General features: G+C 42.0%; 2 pseudogenes; both read left to right on the top strand.

The window, feature by feature from the left end:
* The first annotated feature begins 557 nt into the window (after nt 1-557).
* On the top strand, nt 558-6,204 carry LOC115661978 (uncharacterized; annotated as a pseudogene).
* Nucleotides 6,205-20,909: 14,705 nt separating this feature from the next.
* LOC115663796 (uncharacterized) lies at nt 20,910-22,103 on the top strand (annotated as a pseudogene).
* Nucleotides 22,104-22,148: the final 45 nt, after the last annotated feature.

Below are 22,148 nucleotides of genomic sequence, written 5' to 3' on the forward strand. Positions count from 1 at the left end.
AGCCATTCCCAAACGCAGCCGAAGTGTTCTTGCCACTGGCATTCACATAATTTCTCCACGTTGTTAGCCACATCGAGGGCAACAAGTAATACTCATGATAGGGAAGAAGTGGAATGCTTTTACCAGCGGCTAGCTTCTCATGAATTTCACGCTGCTTGTTCTTCACCACCGTGCAACCCATGATTAAAAAACTCGCCAAACATGCAAGTAATCAGCTCATATCTTCCAGACAGACGGATGCACACAAAGTGAAGATACAAGGTGAAGATATTGTTCATGGGTGTACGTGCTAGCGCTTGTATCAAACATATAAAAAAATAATGAAAGGATTGCATTGAACAAATTGCAGTGGCCAAAATTTAGATGATATTAGCGTCAATTTCCGTAAAAGAGTAATTCAAAGTTACCGCAACTTTGTATTTATGTGGGAAAAAGAAAAACAGAGTGAAGAAATATAAAATAGATTGATCAATGGTCCCAGGTGGGTCGACCCAAGGCCCTTTAACTCCCGGATGCAGGGTAAGGACCACAATCTGTCTGGCGTTGACCGGTGGACATGATCGAAATTGGACAGAGGAGGGGAGAAATTGCACCCATCATCCCAGTGACAACGTTGTACGAGAATGGCGACGCTTCTCCTTCGAGGCAAGTGTCCCGGCGTGACGGCGCTGGTGCTGCCACGCGTTGGTCTCTGTCTCTCCCTATTCTTGTGTTGCGGCGGTGCTGTCTCGGCCGTTCCCCACGATCACGACCTGTTTCAGAACCCCATGACTCCTCCCTGTCTCACCTGCTCAACTCCATCGCCATCCCTCCGACTTTTAGCTGCCCTGACGTCCTTGGACATGATATGCTACCCCCTTTTTCATTTGGAGGATTGATTGTTGATTTGCAAGCAACGATAAGGATGGTGGTACTGGACCTCTCTTTTATTAGCAAACTGATTCGCTTCTTGTCCGTTATGTTATGCCTTGTCTTGTCTATATGCATGTACCTGGGGTTGGTCAATCTTCTGAAGTCCTCACAACTTCCAAGTTGAATTACTTGCACCCTTTAATCTCGATTCTTTTATGCTTTCTTTCCACCCTGCAAGTACCCTCAAGTTCTTTGTCGTGAGTGCTTCTGTGTGCATTTTACACGCGTGAAATGAGAATGCCAGATAATAATACCTGTCTCAATGCCTTTTGACTATAGTTGCTCATTCATCAATCACACTTCACAATATGTATGGGTTTTGCACTTCAGACACATTGTTATTTACTAGCTATCCAGAACAGCGTACACTGATATCTTTAAAGCAGGTGAGAACCTATAAATTAATCTGGAAAATGTTTTGTCAGAAAGTTCGGATTCCTGTAACATTTTGCTTTCAGGTAACTCTCATTAAGGACCATGTATAAGCAGTTCATTCTATCGAATCCACTCAATTCTCGACTACAATGAGCTCCTTCTTATTTCCTTGATCAGGAGAGTAAAATAAGTCAACGTCCTCAACAGAACAGTGAAGTTTCATCGCTTAGGCATGCATTTAAATTATTGGATGCAGATTTCTTCACAGACAATAAGGTACTTCTTTATGGTAATTAGATTAATGCCTCTTCTTTGACTTTGAGGATTAACAATCTCTGGCCAAGCCACATTTGCATTCTACTTACCATACTCTCCATAAGATTCTGGAGCTCGCAAATGGTGCAGAAGAGTTCAATATTCCCATAATCAGGGTCAACAGAAAATTTGTGGCTTCTGTTGATGGAGGTTTGCAGAATCCCTCTTGTTTCATTTTTTATCCCAACTGGGGCTCTGAACAGCCGGATGGCATAAATAGAAGATTTACACATCCTGTGCCATCTGATATACAAAGACCAGGAAGCGACGAATATATTGCCTTCATGAGTGTAGGTTTTGTTGAGCAAACTCAATATTACGAATCAAGACAAAGTGTGTGATCGAATTTGGTGATAGCTTTCTTGGGTGCTATGCAGGTTCTTGAACTTGGGGAACTTATTAGGACAAAGACAAATTACTTCTGAGGAGCTTACTCGACTTTTCCTTGAGAGATTGAGAAGGTAATCCAGTATATATTATCTTGAGGATGCCCGCTGGAGTTATGTGATGTTTTCTTTTTAAAAATGACATCAGGTATAATGGCATTCTTGAAGCTGTGGTGTCTTACACTGAAGAATTAGCATATGCACAAGCAAAAAGGGCTGATGAGTTGCTTGCTCAGGGAGTATATCTGGGTATTTTTCTTGATGGGGTACCTACCATAACCTAACACTAACAATTTTCAAAATGCATTTGGTAGTTTATATTTGCTTCTCTACTTCAATATCTGAGAGATGGGACACAGTAGAACCTATTATTAACGATCAAAATCGTTCTTCTGTCACAGCATCAACTTCTATGTGATCATGTGCATTGTAGGTCCTCTCCATGGGATTCCTTATGGTTTGAAGGACATAATCGCCTTACCTAGATACCACACCACTTGGGGTTCAACGAGTTTTAAGGATCAGGTTCTTAACATCGATGCATGGGTCTATCAGAGGTACGTAAGCTGCTCTAGTTATTCGGTGCTGTTGTATGGTAAATCGTAATAGATGTTATGGGGTGAATCTGCTGAATATAGGTTGAAGTCAGCTGGGGCAGTTCTAGTTGCAAAGCTTGTTTCTGGCTCTCTGGCATATGATGATATTTGGTTTGGCGGAAGGACAAGAAATCCATGGAACATTGAAGAGTTTACAACTGGCTCATCAGCTGGTCCTGCTGCTTGCACTTCAGCAGGTTCATTTTTACTTCTCTCTTAGTTGTTCCTGTTCAGCAAGGATTTCCCATTTCCTTTTCTGCCACGGTACGACTATGTAGATCCCTGCACGTTATGTTCACTTGATTGTGTGCTAGTGGGCAAAAGCTAAATTTAACAAAGCTATAAAAAGTTTGGATGACATAAATGAAGATTCTTTTGACATTGACTGTCTTTTCTTCAACAGGTATGGTCCCTTTTGCTATTGGTTCCGAGACAGCTGGATCCATGACCTATCCAGCTGCCCGTTGTGGTGTGACGGCATTACGCCCAACATTTGGTACTATTGGACGAAGCGGTGTCATGAGCATATCTGAGAGCTTGGTAACTTCTTATTGTCCTCCTGGATTGTTCCTATGTGAGGTTAACAATGATGACAATCTAATTCATGGCAGGATAAGCTCGGTTCATTCTGTAGGAGTGCGGCAGACTGCACTATTATTCTTGATGCTATTCGAAGAAGGGATCCAGATGATCCCTCATCCAGAGACATTTTCCTTGATAATCCATTCACAGTAGATATAACAAAGCTTACTGTTGGATACCTAGATGATGCTGAGATGGAGGTAATTTTTTTCTTGGTTTCTTTAGGGACATGAACATGGAACTTGATATTTCTCAGTTAAAATGATGCCTGAGCTATAATCCACCCCACCAAACCACCCCCCCCCCCACCCTCCCACCCCCCCACCCCCCTTCCTTCTTCCCTCCTCATTTCTCTCTCATTTCAGGTCGTTCATGTTCTTTCCTCAAAGGGAGTTACTATGGTTCCCTTCAGATTAAATTACACTGCTGATTCTGTTCAAGGCAGCTTGAACTTCACAATGGACGTGGATATGTTGGCTCACTTTGATGAGTGGCAACGTTTGGGAAAGGATGATCAATATGAAGCTCAAGAACAATGGCCCGTTGAACTGCGCCGTGCACGCGTGGTTCCCGCTGTGGACTATGTGCAGGTTTGCCGCTTGTTTTTATTGCTGATTGTATTACTAATCTAAGCTCAAGCGTTTACTTTGTTCAAGAGTTTGGTTCCAAATAGAGCAAATACATACCCGAGTGAATAAACCGATTACTGTAATTAGTCTGATGATGGAATTTTTCAAGCTGAACTGTTCTAATTTCTGATTTGGTAGTTATTTTAAATCGTAATGATGCCTTGTCAGAGGTCCCAGTGGCCTATAGAGCAGGCTTTGTTTTGGAAAAATAGGTTATAACTGATGATCTTTTTGTGTGATATATTGGATAATGATCATGAAATGATCGGGTCAAGTATCCATGCTTGATTACTTGCATAATGCTCTACGATGCCAAGCATTTTTTCAATGGAAGATGATGTAGTGGGTTTTTTCTGTGGGATAAGCTTTAGGCAGACAAATGTAGAACACTTGAAAGCAGATAATTTATGTTTTCGGTCATATCAAGCACCATGCTTGAAGTATAATTGGGAGTCTTATTTTGCTAGACTTCAAATTGTGTTGGTTGGGTGGGGTTTGGTGGGTAATTTCCATTGGGTAAAGATATCTTGATCTATACACAATCAAAGCAAACCAGATTTACCCTTTCTGACTTGTTTTCTTGGACAAGTGAATGCTTAAAATATAACCATTTTTTGCTAGAAAATTAGATTCTGTATGTTTGATAGGATGGTTGGGAGTGTTCCTAGACACTGCCAAGATTCAGGCACGATACCACCAAATGTTTTGGTATCATGAGTGCAGCTCCCTTGAGTGTAGCCTGTGTAGGTGCAAATTATAAGCTGCATTATTAACTTGATCCAACTCAGAGCAAGAAACAACCCACTCACAGCAAATGAAAATGCCATACAATGAAGCCTCAATTTTTAGTGAGCAATATGTGGTTGTTCTATTCAATGTAAGGATTTACACGAACTACTTATGGTAAGGTAGCATCTCATGTCCTGTGTGGAATCATGTGCTTTTAGTGCCGTTTGACAAATTAAATTGATTATGCAGGCTTATGCCAGTTAAATAGCTTCCTACACGCTTAATATTTTTTGGTTTCAGGGTGAATGATGTTTGAACAAGGAAGTATATACAACCACGACAAAGTTAATGCACGGAGTATCATCCTCTTTCTTGAGTAGATGTTGCTGTAGTGTTCTTCATCTAGGACTCAGCGAACAACAGATAGTGCAGATGTTTTTCATTGTCCAGTATTGATTGATTGGGTGGTTGTCATGTTAGAATGAACTAAGCATTATGCTATGTTACCAAATTGAAATGACCCACTTTAATCACAGTAAATCTAAATTCATATTGTCCAATTCCTTCGTGGTTAAAAGTGAGCCAATCTCTCCCCAGGCACAAAGAGCTAGAGGAAAGTTGATTAGGGAAGTAAGAGAAAGCTTCAATGTTGATGCTTTCATTGGAAATGCAACGGACTGGGAAAAAGCTTGTCTGGGAAATCTGGTGGGAATGCCTGTAATTGTTGTTCCAACTGGGTATGCTAGCATATCTGCTTCACCTCCTAGTGGCATGAGACGACGAAAGACCGTCACGACTGGCATATATGCTCCTCCTCAAAAGGATCATATTGTAAGCTTTCTTTGGCTTGATTTTTCATTGGGGGTCATGAGAATGCTGCAGGTGGATATTCAGTTTTTTTTTTTTCCTCGATTTAGTGAGCTAGTAAAATTATCTCCTCAATGATGGTTTTGGTGCTCCTACGAGGACCATTTGAGGTGAAAGTTGCAAATCTCGTCAAGTATTTGATATGTTTATTTTTAAAAAAAAATTACTGTGCATCTATTCATGAGAATTAAAACTGGATGGCACTGAATTCAGTTTTATCAAGATACTGTTGAACATTCAGAGAAGTCGAGGATCATTGGCACAAAAACTAGAGTTGCATTGTTGCTGCCAGGTACTCACAATATGTTGAATTCTTTTGTAGGCTTTAGCATTGGCAATAGCTTATCAGGCAGTCACTGATCATCACAAGCAGCGACCACCTATAAACGATTTGGGACCAAATGATTGGACTCCGAATGCACAATCAAAAAGATACCCTCCAAGGCAGCTGCATTTGTGAGTTTCCTCATGCCTGCGAATTGAACATCTGTGTACATATGCCTGTCGTGACCATGGAGAAATGTGTTGTGTTCTTTCTCAGCTATTTCAATAAGAAAACTGATGGCGTCTCCTATGGGAAATGATTGTCTGGTAAATCTTTGGGGTGCGGGAACCTCTCCATTTGACTGAACATCATAAAGTTAAGTTTGTACGTTCTCAGGAATTGTGGTTCTCAAAGTATCTTGATCTCTTTCCTTTGTATAATATAGTTTTGTTATTCACGAGTGAACTACCAACTAGCCAAATTTAGTATGATTTTCCCCTGTTTAGACACTGTATAACAAGATTCAGCGCATGTCAAGTTGAGAGGACGGTAGTCTGGTCACTCTCTTTCTTTAAGATTGTGTTAGTAGTGTGGAATTTGCACTCTGTTTTCCTTCCTAAGTTTTTCTTTCATTATTTGCCCACTGGGGAGATTAGCCCCAGGCTTTGATTGAGGATAATATTTTATCCATCTCGAATCTTTGTATGTTGTTGGGATCTAGTTGAATGAGCATGGTCTATTTATGGTTAAAGTTCCACCTGTAATGGCTTGCACGCATGACTGAATGTCAGTGACTCGACACACTTCCTCCACAGTTTACTTCATGAGATGTAATCAAACTTCAGACGTGTTGTTTTGCAATATATAGAAGTGTGCAGACATTGTCAATTTGTTATGCAAAAATATGACCAATCACTACGCTGTCACCTCACCGTTGTGACACGGTCATCTTTCTCCCTTTGATCTCACGATTACACCATCATTTCCGATTTCACGGATCTCATCGGATTTAGATATCATTACTGTCCACCGTGTAAAAACCAGATCTGTCAATTGAGAGCCAGAACTAGGCAAAGGCAGAGAGAATCCACAGTATTTGGCCAATAGTAACCTTTTTTTCAGGAATAGGCAAAGGCAGAGAGAATTCTCAGCTCGCTTCGACGGTCCAGCTGTAGCTCATTGCACCTTCCTTCAGTATTTGGCCAATAGTAACCTTTTTTCAGGACCTCACCAGCCGTGATAACCAGCCCACAAGGCACACGAGTATTACCAACACTTCATCTATAAGTAATTTTCCTTCATATTTTGAAATATCAAGCGCAAGTTCTTCTCATGGTCGCCTATATACCACGATACCATCTAAGATGAACAACCACAAGGTAGTCATGAAAGACATCATTGACCAACGTGCAAAATGTGATTGGTGCATCGGCTAGACAAATTGGCATGAACTAGAACTTGAAGCCTTCGTAGGACGTCATGCACGCCGTCCTGGGCTCATTTACCTTAGCATATCGGATTCATAATAGTAAGCTAGCTAATTGAACAGGTAACTAATCAACGGAATTAGATAGTGATTCTTTACCATGAGCTTGTTAAGAGCATTGTAATCAATGCAAAACTCCCATGTCGCTTCCTCTTCCACTGATCAACGAGGCGAGAGCTCTTTGGAAGTTTTTGCAACATGCCAAATTTATATTCGAATAGCAAGTCCTTTATCTCTTTCGAAACGGTCCTAAGCACGTCCTCCTTTACAGCGAGGAAGGCAAAAGTGTCGACAGCATCAAGGGTTGTAACTCTTGCTTGGGCCGCTGTCATCTTTTGGCCTAGGCGCTTAGTCCAAAGAATTGATCCAAGAATCAATCAATCGCTCGCTCACCTGAATCGTCATCTTTTGGCCTATGCGCTTAATCCCAAGAATCGGCTTACTCACCTGAATCGTAGAGAGAAAAAAGGTGTTTAGAAAGAGAGGCTCTCTCGATGCAATAGAACGCATTCTCTCGAGATTCGAGAGAATGCGTTCTATTGCTTAAGCATTTGGATGGATTTAGGGGGATGACACCCCTATTTATATGAGAGTCCCTCTTATTAAAACCGTTAATTGTCTTCCAATCTAACGGAAAAGATTTTATCTCTCCATCTACAAACTATCAGCATTTATGCCAAGGTTGCTCTAGAACTCGGTACTTTTAACGTATCGCATGTTCCCGAAAATGTTCTAGAGGATTCCGGAAACCCTAGGCGACTTGGTCAATCTTCTTGGATCAAACACGGTCCTTTGTTCATGGAAAACCTTAAGACGGTGAAACTTACATGGCAGATCCCCATGGATATGAAGGGGCTTAAGAATGGCAAAGAATATCACCACATCAATCCTAAATTTATAATATTGATACAAACTTCCAATATAATCTTTCTAGCTAACTGACGTAACACGTGACACCGTTGGCATTTGTTGTAAAACTGTTCACATACTTTCTCGAAGTTTTTTGAACTTTTTTTCTTTTTTTTTCTTTATTCTTTTCTTTCTTTCTTTTTCTCCTTTGGTGGTTAATCTTGCTTTCGGGCCCTCATATTATACATCAAATGTCCAATTCGTATGATCTTCAATTCGTTGAAAACTCGTGTCGAGAACCTTCTTCTTTTTCTTTTTTTTTTTTATCGAGTGTCGAGAGACATCTTACAAGCACAGTTTTTATAGGGGAAAAGTGCCAAAAAAGTCCTAAACTTTTTGCATTAGTGCCAATTTAGTCCTAAATCTTTTTTTGATGCCAATTTAGTCCTAAACCTTTTGCATTGGTGCCAATTTAGTCCTAAACCTTTTTTTAGTGCCAATTAAGTCCTAAACCTTTTAAATTGGTGCCAATTCAGTCCTAAACCTTTTGTTTTTGTGCCAATTTAGTCATTTCGGTCAATTTTGACCGGAATTTGCCGACGTGGACACCTGCCGGCCGGCGGCCGGTCATCGGCGCCGACGTGGCGCTGACGTGGACAACTTTAATAATATTTTTTTGAATTTTTATTTTTTTTCCTTTTTTTCTTTTTTTTTGCACTTTTTTTTTTGGTCCCCCCCTCCTTACTCTGGTCGGTCGCTGGTCTGGCGACCGGCCAGAGGCCGGAGGCCGGCGAGCTCAACCTCGCCGGCCACTGGCGAGGGCGGCGGCCTCGCCCGGCGAGGGTTCGAGGCCAGACCTCGCCAGATCTGGCGAGGTCGAGCCTCGCCCGGCCCGACCTTGCCGAGATCCGGCGAGGTCGGGCCTCGCCCGACCATGGCGAGGCTCGCCCTCGCCGCGGCCTCTGGCGAGGGCTCGAGCCTCGCCGTGGTTTGGCGAGGCTCGACCTCGCCAGATCTGGGAAGGTCGGGCCTTGCCCGACCATGGCGAGGCTCGAGCCCTCGCCGGAGGCCGCGGCGAGGCCCGACCTCGCCGGATCTGGCGAGGTCGAACCTCGCCCGACCAAGGCGAGGCTCGCCCTCGCCAGTGGCCGGCGAGGTTGAGCTCGCCGGCCTCTGGCCTCTGGCCGGTCGCCGGTCCAGCAACCGGCCAGAGGAAGAGGGTGGACCAAAAAAAAAAGTGGAAAAAAAAATAAAAAAAGGAAAAAAAAATAAAAATTCAAAAAGAATATTAGAATATTATTAAAGTTGTCCACGTCGGCGCCGGTGACCGGCCGCCGGCCGGCAGGCGTCCACGTCGGCAAATTCCGGTCAAAATTGACCGGAATGACTAAATTGGTACAAAAACAAAAGGTTTAGGACTTAATTGGCACCAAAAAAGGTTTAGGACTAAATTGGCACAAATGCAAAATGTTTAGGACTGAATTGGCACCAAAAAAAAGTTTATGACTAAATTGGCACTAATGCAAAAGGTTTAGGACTTTTTTGGCACTTTTCCCGTTTTTATAGGGTTATTCAAACAAATTACAGACCCAAGATTTCGGCCGAAATTGGGCAATATACTTGGTGCTATAAATAGGTAAATTGGCGTTTCGACCAACAAAAATCATTATTTATCATAATTAAGAAATTTGTGAAGTTTCGTTGGATTGATTCTTGGGTTGCCAAGTACGTTTTTCAGATATTGGCTGATTAATTGGGTCTCGGGAAATTATAACACGATTTCTTCTCCCTGTTCAATCGACTTTGATTTGGGTTGCCTCTAATTTCGTTGGAACACGACCAGGACGTAGACGAAAGGATCTGAAGAGTAGAGGAGGAGACCATTCTTTAAGTCCAAGTTGTGTTTCGAGATCAATTGATCATATCATCGGTCAGCTCGTATCGGATTTATCGAAATTTTGTTGAAAATTCGAGAGTGGTGTCGACGTGCAAAGACAAGACAAGTGGAATGAATATCAGATTCGGAGGAAATAAGGACAATGGCAGTGGGATTGAGTTTAAATACGTGTCGAACGTTATTTATTGTGTCCGTAACGAGGGGGGAGGGGTTGTGCTTGATTGAGCATGCGATCTAAATCCGGAACTGAAGCTGGGGGTGGCACATTTTAGAATTTTTGTCGGAAAATGTGGGCATGTTATATCCGCGCCCACAGCACACACACATATAAATATGGAAGGTTGCTCCCATGTATATCTTCCTTATTTAAAGAGACCGTATTGCTCTCTCTCTCGCCTCTCTCGCTCTTCATTAGGTCTCTCTATCATTTTGCATCGCCATCGTCCCCGCCGTCCGAGTGGGAAGCAGCAGGAGGAGGATCATCCCGAGGGAGAGCCCTCTCCTCCTCCAGTTGTGTGGATCTACGAGCAGTAGGTATTCACCAGGAACACTTAGTTTCGCTTGATCTCTTTGCTTTGAATTGCGGATCTGATTTTAATTGCTTGCGAGCCGGCTTCATCGAGCACTTCTCTGAATTGTCTACCTCGATCCATAGACAGATCGCGGTGCGATTCGGTCTTGAATTGTTTATCTGGATCCAAAAGACAGATCTTCGCGCAATCTCCTGGTTGCATGTGATCGATTGGGATACAAGTCGTTTGTAGTTGAGTCACTATCGCCGATCTAGAGAATTCTTCGTCTGTGGGTTCATTAGATCCTCGGATTCCCCTCTTCCTTGATGTTGTTTGAATTAATAGAATGACAATATTGAACATTTTCATGCAGTTCAATGACTAAATTGAATATGTATCAAAAGTCCATGAATCAAATTGAACAAATCAAAGTTCAAGGACTGCATTACACGTTGGGTTAAAGTTTATGGACCACATTACACGTGGAGCTAAAGTTCAGGGACTAAATTGCACATTGAACCAAAGTTCAGGGATCATTTGTGTCATTATCCCATTAGGATTGTTGTTTTACATAATCATGTGATTTTTATATCATGCTATCTTGTACCCACATCATATTTTAATTACCACTTCGCACAAGTCTCTTTTGATAAGCACTTATCGTAATAACAAATGATCTCGTTAAAATTTGGTGTCATAATAAATCGTAAATACATAAGTTACAATGAAAACTAGGCAGCTCAGTTGATAGACCCTATGTATACCCGTAATATTGCTATTGACAAGTACATGAGATTCTATGTTATTAATAATAGACATTATTGTTCTTCAACTTAATGTAGTATTATTGCTAACTATCTTAAAGAGGTTTAACTATGAGAGGCGAGCCTCTGGAAGGTCAAAGAGAGTGCAAAATCGACAGTGTGGCAATAGCTCTGTGAAACAGAAAAGGAGAAGTTGGAGGAATTAGGTTAAAGACAATCTTGTACTCATCATATGTTCAAGTTCCGACCAACGCACATTCTCCCTCCGAAGCCAAATGGCAAAAATCCAATCTTGTGCTTGCACCTGCCAAAGACTACATCCTCCTTGAGCCGGTCTGGCTTGAATTGGTTCATGTAGTCCCCCCAAAAAGTGAGGGCATGGTTCATCTACACCACATCAATCCACACATTTGTTCTCTTAAGAATCACCACGTCGTATACTGTAGCATCCTCTAGTGCCTATCTTAGCACATCCGTTCCCAGACTATATAGTCACAAATTTCATTTATCACCCATCCCATCTACTATTAATCACAAGTCAAAATATAACATTACTAATCGAAAATACGTAAGTAGGTATAGAAAGATCTTTATTTGTTTGGAAAAATTTACACTCACTTGCATGCAATCAACTAGCATTGAGCATAATGTGAGAAATTCGAAAGCGGATTATCAGTGGGGTATGATGCACGAGTCTAACCATCGAGGGTTATGGCAAGTGTCCGAAAATGCTTGTGCAATTTTGGGTCATGCAAGGACCTATCAAGATCGACACCAATTGCTTCACTTGGCAATACCATGAAGTTCTGTTGTATGGTGGTCACACGCTATAATTCTAGATTCATGGAGGTTTGTTTTGGAGTGAGGAAAGACGGTGATTAAACAATTTATGTGGCAAGCTACACGTATAGACAAGAATAAACTGGCCATGTATATCTTTCCATGGGTTGTTTTAAGCAGAAAAATCTCGTCGGCGACTTAGTATGGGTTGCTTACGGGCAAATGGAGCCCAACTTCAGACTCCATTTGGAAAAATAGACGGCCAATGTGGTGAACATCTTTGCCAAAGCAGTTTGATCAAAATCAGTATAAACGAATGGAATTGTCAGCATCCTCAACTTTATTCGACACACCCATTTCAGTCAATGTTTTGACTTTCCCTCAAATTAGCTTCTTTCAGTTGCATATGCAGAAAGAAAGATAATCGGCCGTGGCATCAAGCCACATGGAACCAAATTTCGAACTTGTTAGAAATTGATGAAATATAAAACCCTTCACAATACTTGTCTTCGACTCTTGAGCTTTGGGAGTTTTTGGAAACATGGTAAGTGGTAACGTCCGATTATATTTATTTGGGTTAATATCACGACAAATCTCAAACTGATACACCCATGACAAATTTGCTCTAAATTAATTTTTTGACCACCAAAAACCCAAAACTAGTACACATATGATAAATTTACCTTCCGTTAATTTTCGTTAAATTTTACCATCAAATTACCGAGTTGGATGACACGAGGCAGTTGACTGGTACACTAGTTTGGGGTTTTAACGGTAGGTTTACCAATCTGTGATTTTATGTGGTATTAATCCAATTTAATAGAGGGTAAATTTGTCATAAGTGTACCAGTTTGGGATTTTTGGTGGTCAAAAAATTAGTTTAGAGTAAATTTGTCATAGATATATCGGTTTGTGATTTTTTGTGGTCTAAAAATTAATTTGAGATAAATTTGTCGCAGGTGTATTGTGACCTCTCCGAAGCAGCTAAGGGCCATTGGGGTTTGGCTAATGGCAAACTAAGTTTGGCCTTGGCTTAGTATAGTTAGACTTGACTGGGCTTGTTCTTTAGTGGGTTGGTCTTTTTTCTGACTAGAAGGGGCCTGATGTCATAAAGCCCATTTTCTCACCCATAGCCCAGACTAGAGCCTGAACCTTGGGACATATTTGGACCGGGCCCAAGGGCCCGACCCGAGTCCCTAATTTCGGAATTAAAAAAATTCAATTTAAAAGAAAATAGAAACAGGACTTTATTAGGGTTTCGAGTCTTAGCTCTAGACTTAGCTTAATTTTATTTGGTTAGCATGAGTCTAGTTTAGGGATTTTAGTGACACCTTTGATATGAGTTTAGTAGATTGATCTTTTAGGTAAGAAGTTGGACTCAATTTGAACTTGTCTCATGGGGATAGCTGTTCCGAGCTTAGAACAAAGCTATTTATATTCTTTACCCATGAATCCCTATTCAATATAGTTGCGTTTGATTTCTCAATCGAGTGTCTCCAAGGTGTTTGTTAATTTGGCTCAACCATGTTAGAATGCTTGCTGGATGTCCTACTGTTGTTGAATTTCTCTGTAGGCGTGTGTGATGATCAATCTCAATTGTATGTGGATTGCCGCCGAATACGGGTGATTTATAATAGTTCCCCTTTTGAAATCATGCCATATTCAAAATAGAAGTTCACTGGAATTTAATGCTACGCTTGCTGACGATGCACTCATATCTGTCGGTGATGACGTTTGTCTCGGTTTGTATTGTTCTGTGACAAATGTCAACTAACTCGACTTTTGTTTTTTCTTTTTCCTTTTTTTTTCTGTTTCAAGAAGAGGGTTGTTATGCTAGAAATGGCAAGTACAGAGGGTTCAGAGTATGTCACTGTTCACTTTACGGAAGAGGACGCACAAGCATTGTTGAATGACAAGCCAATAACCAAGAAGTCTGACCTCAAGGTTGTCTTCATTTTAATCTTTTTAAAAATTTCCTAATGAAAGTATTCATATTCATATTCTCTCCCTTGACAGGGTGAGTTAGAGCATCTGACCCAGCACAAAGGCTAAAGCTCTGTATCAAGTGGTTCCAAAGAGTTGATGAAACCCATCTCCTTGAGCAGGAGAGATTTCGAAATTCATTGGAATCTGCAGAGAAGAAATGCATGGATACCGGTAAAATTGTTCTCTCGTTGCAATATGATTCTAATTTCTTTTGAAGTAAGACTTTAACGTGGTTTTAAGTTTTCCAATCCACGGAAGTGGATTGGAAAATGGTGGATACAAGCATTTGTAATAGTAACATATTTAGGAGTTAAGATGGCATTAATTGACAAAAGAAACTTGTATAGGTCTGTTTGGTTTACTGTGTATGCAGGAGTAACACTCCATTTTAAGTATGCACATTTAGGACAAGATGGTTCACGTGCTTGTCAAAAGCACCAGGACCATTTTACAATTGTAACATCGAATAGAAGAAGACAGTTTGTCAAATGTAACAAGTCCTTGATCGGCTTGATGGGCAACAACTAATGATTCATGCTTAACTGATCAACTTACGGAGCCACTGCCTTAAGTTTGCATTTGAGTGTATAGACTGTTTGAGAATATAGCTTAGGCTGTGCATAGCAACGTTTCTGTTTTCAGAAACAATTTCTGATCAGAAATTGTTTTTTCTATTTCTATTTCCTGGAATAGTTTCTAAGCAAAAAAACGTGTTTAGTAGTTGCACAAAATTTCTATTCTTGAAATAGAAAAAGAATATAAACGCGTTTAGGGCGCGAATGATCTATTTCTATTCCACGGACGAGTTTCTCCCTTTCGGGCTGCCGGCGGAGGACGGCGAGTGGCGGTGGGGGGCGGAGGACGGTGGTCGGCGGTGGGAGGCGGCCGACCAGCTACGGCGGAGGATGGCGGCCGGCCGGCGGCGGCCAACGGCCGCCGTCAGGTGGTGGAGCACGACGGTTAGCGGCGGAGCACGGCGGCGGATCATGGTGGTGTCAAGCAGCAGTGACTGGCAGCGGGGGGAGGCGGTGGGAGGTGGCTGGCGGCGAAGGGTGGCCAGCATCGATCGATGGAGCACGGCGACCGGTGGCGAAGGATGAGGGCCGGTGGTGGGTGATCGCCGGCGTCGGGTGGCTGGGGGCGGGAGGTGGCTACCGGCGTCAGGCGGTGGAGCACGACGGCCAGCACCAGAGGATGGCGGTCGGTGGTGGGAGGATGGCGGCCGGTGGTGGGTGGCCGGCGGCGGCGGAGGACGGCGGCCGGTGGTGGGTGACCGTCGGCGGGAGGTGGCCGGCGCCGGGTGGCGGTCAGCGTCGGGCGGTGGAGCACGTCGGCCGGCGACGGAGGACGGCGGCCGGTGGCAGCAGGCGTCGGGCGGTGGAGGACAGTGGTCAACGGTAAGAGGCGGCCGGCTGTGGACGGCGGTCGGGAGGCAGCCGGTGGGCGGTTGCGGAAGGCGGCCAGTAGGTGGCGGCGAAGGACGGCGTGAGGCGGCGGTGGGCGGGTTGCGGCCGGTGGATTGTTTCTTGTTTTTGGAGGGTTCCAGAAAAAATCGTTTCTTGTTTTTGTTCCAGAAGCAAAGAAGTAGATTTTTTTTGCTTCTTGTTTCTGTTCCAAATCTATTTTAGGATCACTTTTTTGTTCCAGAAACAAATTTTTTTTAAAATAGATTTTTTTTACTAAATGGATGTCTGTTCTTTTTCTGTTTCGGGGAACAAAAGAATAGAAAAACAAAGAAACAGAAGCGTTACTAAACAGGCCCTAAACTACTCTTTTATAAGTACACTGACATGCTTTGATGATCTTGAAGTGTGTTTGAGCTTGTAATTAGATAATGGCCACCTAAATTTAAGCAATAGAGGAAGGGAACAATTCAAAACGCTATATATCTATTGGCTTGCTGTATTTTATCCTAGTCAAATCCCTTCATGGCTTTTGCATAACGGTAACCATGCCGGATAAATCTTAATCTTGTGTGATGCGTAGCTCCATCATCACATGCCAACAAATTTCATTGAATGATATACAAGTGTCCTGTTGATTTTGAAATGAGAAATGTTTTTGTAAGTTCTGTGGCATTGATATGGGATCAATTATTTTGTGGGAATCATTAGTGACAATTGCATGCTTATTGAAATAGACAATTTCGTTTGCATGTAGAGCCTGAGATGGAAAAGAAGCTGGGTGAGCTCGATGAAATTCTTGCTCAATCAAGAAAAAAATGCTCTGATTTGCTAAAGGAACTTGCAAAACAAAAAGTAATGGGAGGGGTAAAACTACTACTCATGTAGTTGCGTTTGACTTAAATTGCAATAGTTGTCTGCGACTTCTTTCCCTAACTATTTATGGTTTTGTCTACTAGGCTGCAGTTAATTGCCATACGATAGAAAAAGAAGCAATTAGAATTCTTGACAAAGCTAAACAAGAGAAATAAGCAATTGGAATCCTTGACAAAGCTAAACAAGAGAAATTGGCTTCTCATCCCCAGGAAAGATCAATTCTTCCATGGAAAAGGAGAAATTGCCAACGAGTCACTAAAAAATGGATAAGGAGACATTGCAAATTGTAAAAAGCCTTAGTATGTTAAGGGTCATTATAATACGCTCCAAGAGCAAATAAGTAGTTTAATATATTGATGCTATTTTACTATGTGAACACATTTTGAGCATATTAGTGTTCTATGGATCAGGCTTCAGTAAAATGCCTTCAAGAAGAACTGCTTAGAGTGAAGGAAGATCGTGATCACCAGATCAGACATGTGTAGGCCTTAACGACTAAATCGTGCTATCTTCGGGAAACTATGCAAGAATAGTTCATGCATTTAGACAACTTGAAGATAGAGGCCAAAGGATTTTTCACAGACCATTTTCCCTGTTTGGATGCACACATTTGTTTAAAAATAAATATATGTATGTTTTGCTTTATTTATAGGAAAAATGTTCATCTCAATTGGAGCAAATACAAATGTTGCAGCAACAGCTTGCTGCTGCAAATGAAAAATTAATGGTAATGTTTTCTATTTTGTGACCCATTGATGTTCTCTATCCTTATATCTTATAATGGTACTTGTTTTGTTTCCTTTAGATGGCTTATTTATTTGCTATAGAAACAAGGACGCAATTTGATGAGCCAAAGAGGAAAATATCTTAATTGCAAGTACGTTTTGTCAACTGCGGAGCTCCAACTGGTTGATGGAGAACAATTGAGGAAGAAACAACACAATACAATAGTGTTAAAAAGTCAATGTTGCCACTGATCCATAATTCCTGAGAACCGTCACTGGGCATTTGCGTGTGGGCACACTAACGTTATATAATTTTCCATGGACTAAAAACAAGCAGCTTAAATTTGGGAGAAACGACTTTCCTTTTTGGCAAGAACAAAATCACTTAGCCAACAAACAAATGAAAACAAATTATTTTCTTAAAAATAATTTTCATGAAAAATATTTCCTTTATTAATAGATTTCCTGTCACGGTTAGTTGATTTTGCGTTGCCTTATCATGTGGCCTTGTGAATTTCTTTCCAAGTCAGCTTTTCTCACCACACTCACAAGAATTCTAAAGAGAGAAACTCTTAGAGAGATAAGAATTTTGTTTTACTTGTGAGATTACCTATGAGATGATACAAGCGAGCAAGAGAGGACTCCTATATATACAAGTACTTTCCTAATTTCAACCGTACATCTCCCTTCAATCTAATGGTAGAGGTTTTATTTCTCCATCTACCAACTACTTGCATTAATTACAAGAATTGTACATTTCACATATTGCCTGGCCCAACTAATATTCTAGGATATGAAAAAAAAAAACCCTAGACTCTAGAAGCTTCAAGGCTCGCCCTATCTTTCCTTGGATCATCCACGGTCCATTGCGTGAGAAAACCTCTGAACGGTGACACTAGCAATGCATGCTTGCACACTAGTTAGCATATAAAGAGACAATTTTAACTTGCATTGTTTATTGGGTGAATACCACGAAGAACCCCAAACTGATATACTTGTGACAAATTTACCTCAAACTATTTTTTTGACTACGAAAAACCCCAAATTAGTGTACTTGTGACAAATTTACCCCCAAACTAATTTTTTAACCACGAAATACTCAAAATGGATACACTTGTGACAATTTACCAAAAACTATTTTTTTTTACCACAAAAAATCCAAAACTGATACACATGTAACAAATTTACCTTTCGCCAGTTTCCGTCAAATTTTACCGTTAAATTTGCTAACGTGGTATGATGACGTAGCAAGTTCACATGAAAATCTATATGGTTAATATCACGAAAAACTCCAAATTAATACAGTCAAATTGTCACAGGGGAAATGGTTTGGGGTTTTTTGTGATATGTACCCTATGTAATTCCACGTGGACTTGCCATGTCACCATACCATGTCATGATGTGTCATCTAGGTTAGCAAATTTAAGGGTAAAATTTGACGGGAACTAATGGAGGGTAAATTTGTTACAGGTGTACCAGTTTGGAATTTGGTAGGTCAAAAAGTTAGTTTTTGGTAAAGCATTGATTTCTCTATCACCGCGTAGGATTTGTTTGATCCACTGGCTAACTTTCTTACGATTACGAGGCTTATTTGAATATGAAATCTTATCACAGGTGTATTAGTTTGAGGTTTTTGATGATCAAAAAATTAGTTTGGCATATATTTATCATAAGTGTATTAGTTTAGGATTTTTCATGGTCAAAAATTAATTTTGGGTAAATTTGTCACCGTGTACCAATTTGGGAGTTTTTTGTGGTATTAACTCTTGTTTATTTTGGACATTATCCCTCGTAAAATAATTCGAGTTATAATTAATCATTTCACTTCCATGCTAGTATACATGTTCAAAATCAATCATAAAAAGCAAAAATCAGGTTATTCAAATTTGGATTACAAAATCACTTTTACTGATTGTAAATTCATGTTTTTTTCTGTTTCAATTGTACTTTTACGAATATTATTTCAGGATCAAGGATGATCTTCTATGGAGCTGCGAGGAGATTACTTTGATAGGTGACTGATTTTTAATTTAACGAATACAATGTTTTCAAATCATTTGGCTTGAAGCTCACACACTTAACGCATGAATTTGTGTACTATTCTGCTTTGGTGCTTAGAGCAAATCCCAACCGGAAGAGATCCTTTTATTGTTATATCTTTTGACGAGGTTATAATCTCTCACTTGATCATCTTTTCATTCGGGTGACTTGTCGTTGCTTGTCCTTTAATATCAAGTAATTCATCTGATACCTAACAACGATGGCTTGTGTTATAGGATATGCTGGATTCGTCACAACACGCGCTGGTGCTATTTCCGTGGTTAGTTTTACGGAGGAGTAAGTGTCCTAGTGCCAAAAAAGTCCTAAACCTTTTGCATTAGTGCCAATTCAGTCCTAAACCTTTTTTTAGTGCCAATTCAGTCCTAAACCTTTTGCATTGGTGCCAATTTAGTCCTAAACCTTTTTTTTGGTGCCAATTAAGTCCTAAACCTTTTAAATTGGTGCCAATTCAGTCCTAAACCTTTTGTTTTTGTGCCAATTTAGTCCTTCCGGTCAATTTTGACCGGAATTTGCTGACGTGGACGGCTGCCGGCCGGCGACCGGTCACCGGCGCCGACGTGGCGCTGACGTGGACAAATTAAATAATATTTTAATATTTTTTTGAATTTTTATTTTTTCCTTTTTTTTCTTTTTTTTTCCACTTTTTTTTTGGGTTTCTCCTTCCTCTGGCCGGTCGCCGGTCCGGCGACCGGCCAGAGGCCAGAGGCCGGCGAGCTCGACCTCGCCGGCCACTCGCCCGGCGAGGGCGAGCCTTGCCTTGGTCGGGCGAGGCTCGACCTCGCCAGATCCGGCGAGGTCGGGCCTCCCCGACCATGGCGAGGCTCGAGCCCTCGCCGGAGGCCGCGGCGAGGGCGAGCCTCGCCATGGTCGGGGGAGGCCCGACCTCGCCGGATCTGGCGAGGCCGGGCCTCGCCGGCGGCTGGGCGAGGTCGGGCGAAGTGGCGAGGCTCGAGCCCTCGCCGGAGGCCTCGGCGAGGGCGAGCCTCGCCATGGTCGGGGAGGCCCGACCTCGCCGGATCTGGCGAGGCCGGGCCTCGCCGGCGGCTGGGCGAGGCTCGACCTCGCCAGATCCGGCGAGGTCGGGCCTCGCCCGACCATGGCGAGGCTCGCCCTCGCCGGGCGAGGCCGCCCTCGCCAGTGGCCGGCGAGGTCGAGCTCGCCGGCCTCTGGCCTCTGGCCGGTCGCCGGACCGGCGACCGGCCAGAGGAAGGAGGGAAAGACCAAAAAAAAAGTGGAAAAAAAGAAAAAAAGGAAAAAAATAAAAATTCAAAAAATATTAAAATATTATTTAATTTGTCCACGTCAGCGCCACGTCGGCGTCGGTGACTGATCGCCGGCTGACGGCAGCCGTCCATGTCAGCAAATTCCGTCAAAATTGACCGGAAGCGACTAAATTGGCACAAAAACAAAAAGTTTAGGACGAATTGGCACCAATTTAAAAGGTTTAGGACTTAATGCACCAAAAAAGGCAGGACTAAATTGGCACCAATGCAAAGGTTTAGGACTGAATTGGACCAAAAAAGGTTTAGGACTAAATTGGCACTAATGCAAAAGGTTTAGGACTTTTTTGGCACTTTTCCCCCTTATAAGATATTTTTTCCATCCATGTTGTGAAGTTTGCGGAAAAATATTGTAATTTTTTAATCATACAATGGTAATGTGATTTCTATGCGTGTCTTGAAAGTAGTAGGCGTTCTGAAGGTCCTAATCGTAGTCCCCCAGAAGTACGTAGGGAGGGCATCCAGGATTCTCCTCCTGGATCAAGGGGAAAGATTGATTGTGACATTCCCATGCCAGATTTGCCAGAAATAGAAGTTATGCGCGATATAGTTCATGATGTTGGCTTTGACAACTTTCCTCCAATGACAAATCATGTAGATGATAGAAACTTTCCAACAAGATCTGAGCAAAATCATGACGGAGAAGGGAACTGTCACCCCTCCTGTGCCAGATACCTTGGCTTCTGGACGGTCATCTCTACCATTTCAACAGCATTCAGAAACAGCTGCTTCAGCTGATCTGCAGGATGCTGCCGTGTCTCCAGATGAGCATGTGTTTTTTGGTGGGACCTCCTACCACTGTACATGGAAGTTTTGTTATGTTCATGAACTAAGTTTATGCCTTTCAGATTTGCCATAGCCGGCGCTCTTTGCGTGTATTTGCACCTGAATTGGCGATTCAATCAAGCCCACCTGTCCGGCGGCCACCAGTGACGAAAAGGAAGCAATTGTTTGATAAAAGGTGTAGTGTTGAGGAATAGGGAATGTTATGAGTCAAGACTCATAAGCAGACTCATATGTGCTTGTTGCCTTTAAGTAACTCGAAAATGTTTATTTGCAGCTTTATGAAATGGGCTCTTGACAATCCCAGTAATATACTGCACAAGAGGAAGAACATTCCTAGCTCTGCTTTTGGTTTATGGAAGTTAAATAAACACCTCAGGAAGGAGTGGGGTTTTCAGGAACGCCTATTCAATGGTATTTGTCTCTCTAAAAGTTGTCTACTGCTTTTTGTTCGTGCTAGGTAGAGAAATCTCCACTAGAGGATGACACTATATGCGTTGACGCAGGCATATGCATTGATCTTCATAATGTATTCAAGAAGGATTATGTATCAATAAACCCACATTTTGTTGGCCAAGATGATGTTCTTCCAAAGCCTGTGGATTCAGAGACCCCAGGTCCCCCAACTGAAGCTTTGCCTGGTCTTGGGATTTCTCAATCTCCTGATAATGCGACTGCTTTTGATATGAAAATTGAACACTTCGGCATGACAAAGACCAGACTGGGAGCAACTTTCTGGATTTTGTTTCACTTCCGCCAAGAGACATTTGACTCCACTCCCCGAAGAGATACCTTTATCCCTATATCAGTAAGATTGGGATCAGCACCGGAGCTCCCTCAGGGAAGTATTGCAGGAACTGGAGTTCTGCCAACACCTGATGCTGCCATGTCCACTGGTCCTTTCAGGTCTGACACAGAAACACTACTGACATTGATAGAGGAAAATCAAGGCGAAGAGAGCACTTGGTTTTTGGATATTCCAGAGATGACTGCTGCAGAAGCAGGTCTTCGGTTGCTTTTCTGTGTTTTCTTCAAGTCTTTTTAATTCCTTTGCAAACTGGCTGATTACTTCGATAGAACATCTCATTAA

This window comes from Syzygium oleosum, unplaced genomic scaffold (genome assembly GCF_021117445.2).
Source record: "Syzygium oleosum isolate NSW1041296 unplaced genomic scaffold, Sole_v2.1 Sole_v2.09, whole genome shotgun sequence".
Taxonomy (NCBI): Eukaryota; Viridiplantae; Streptophyta; class Magnoliopsida; order Myrtales; family Myrtaceae; genus Syzygium; species Syzygium oleosum.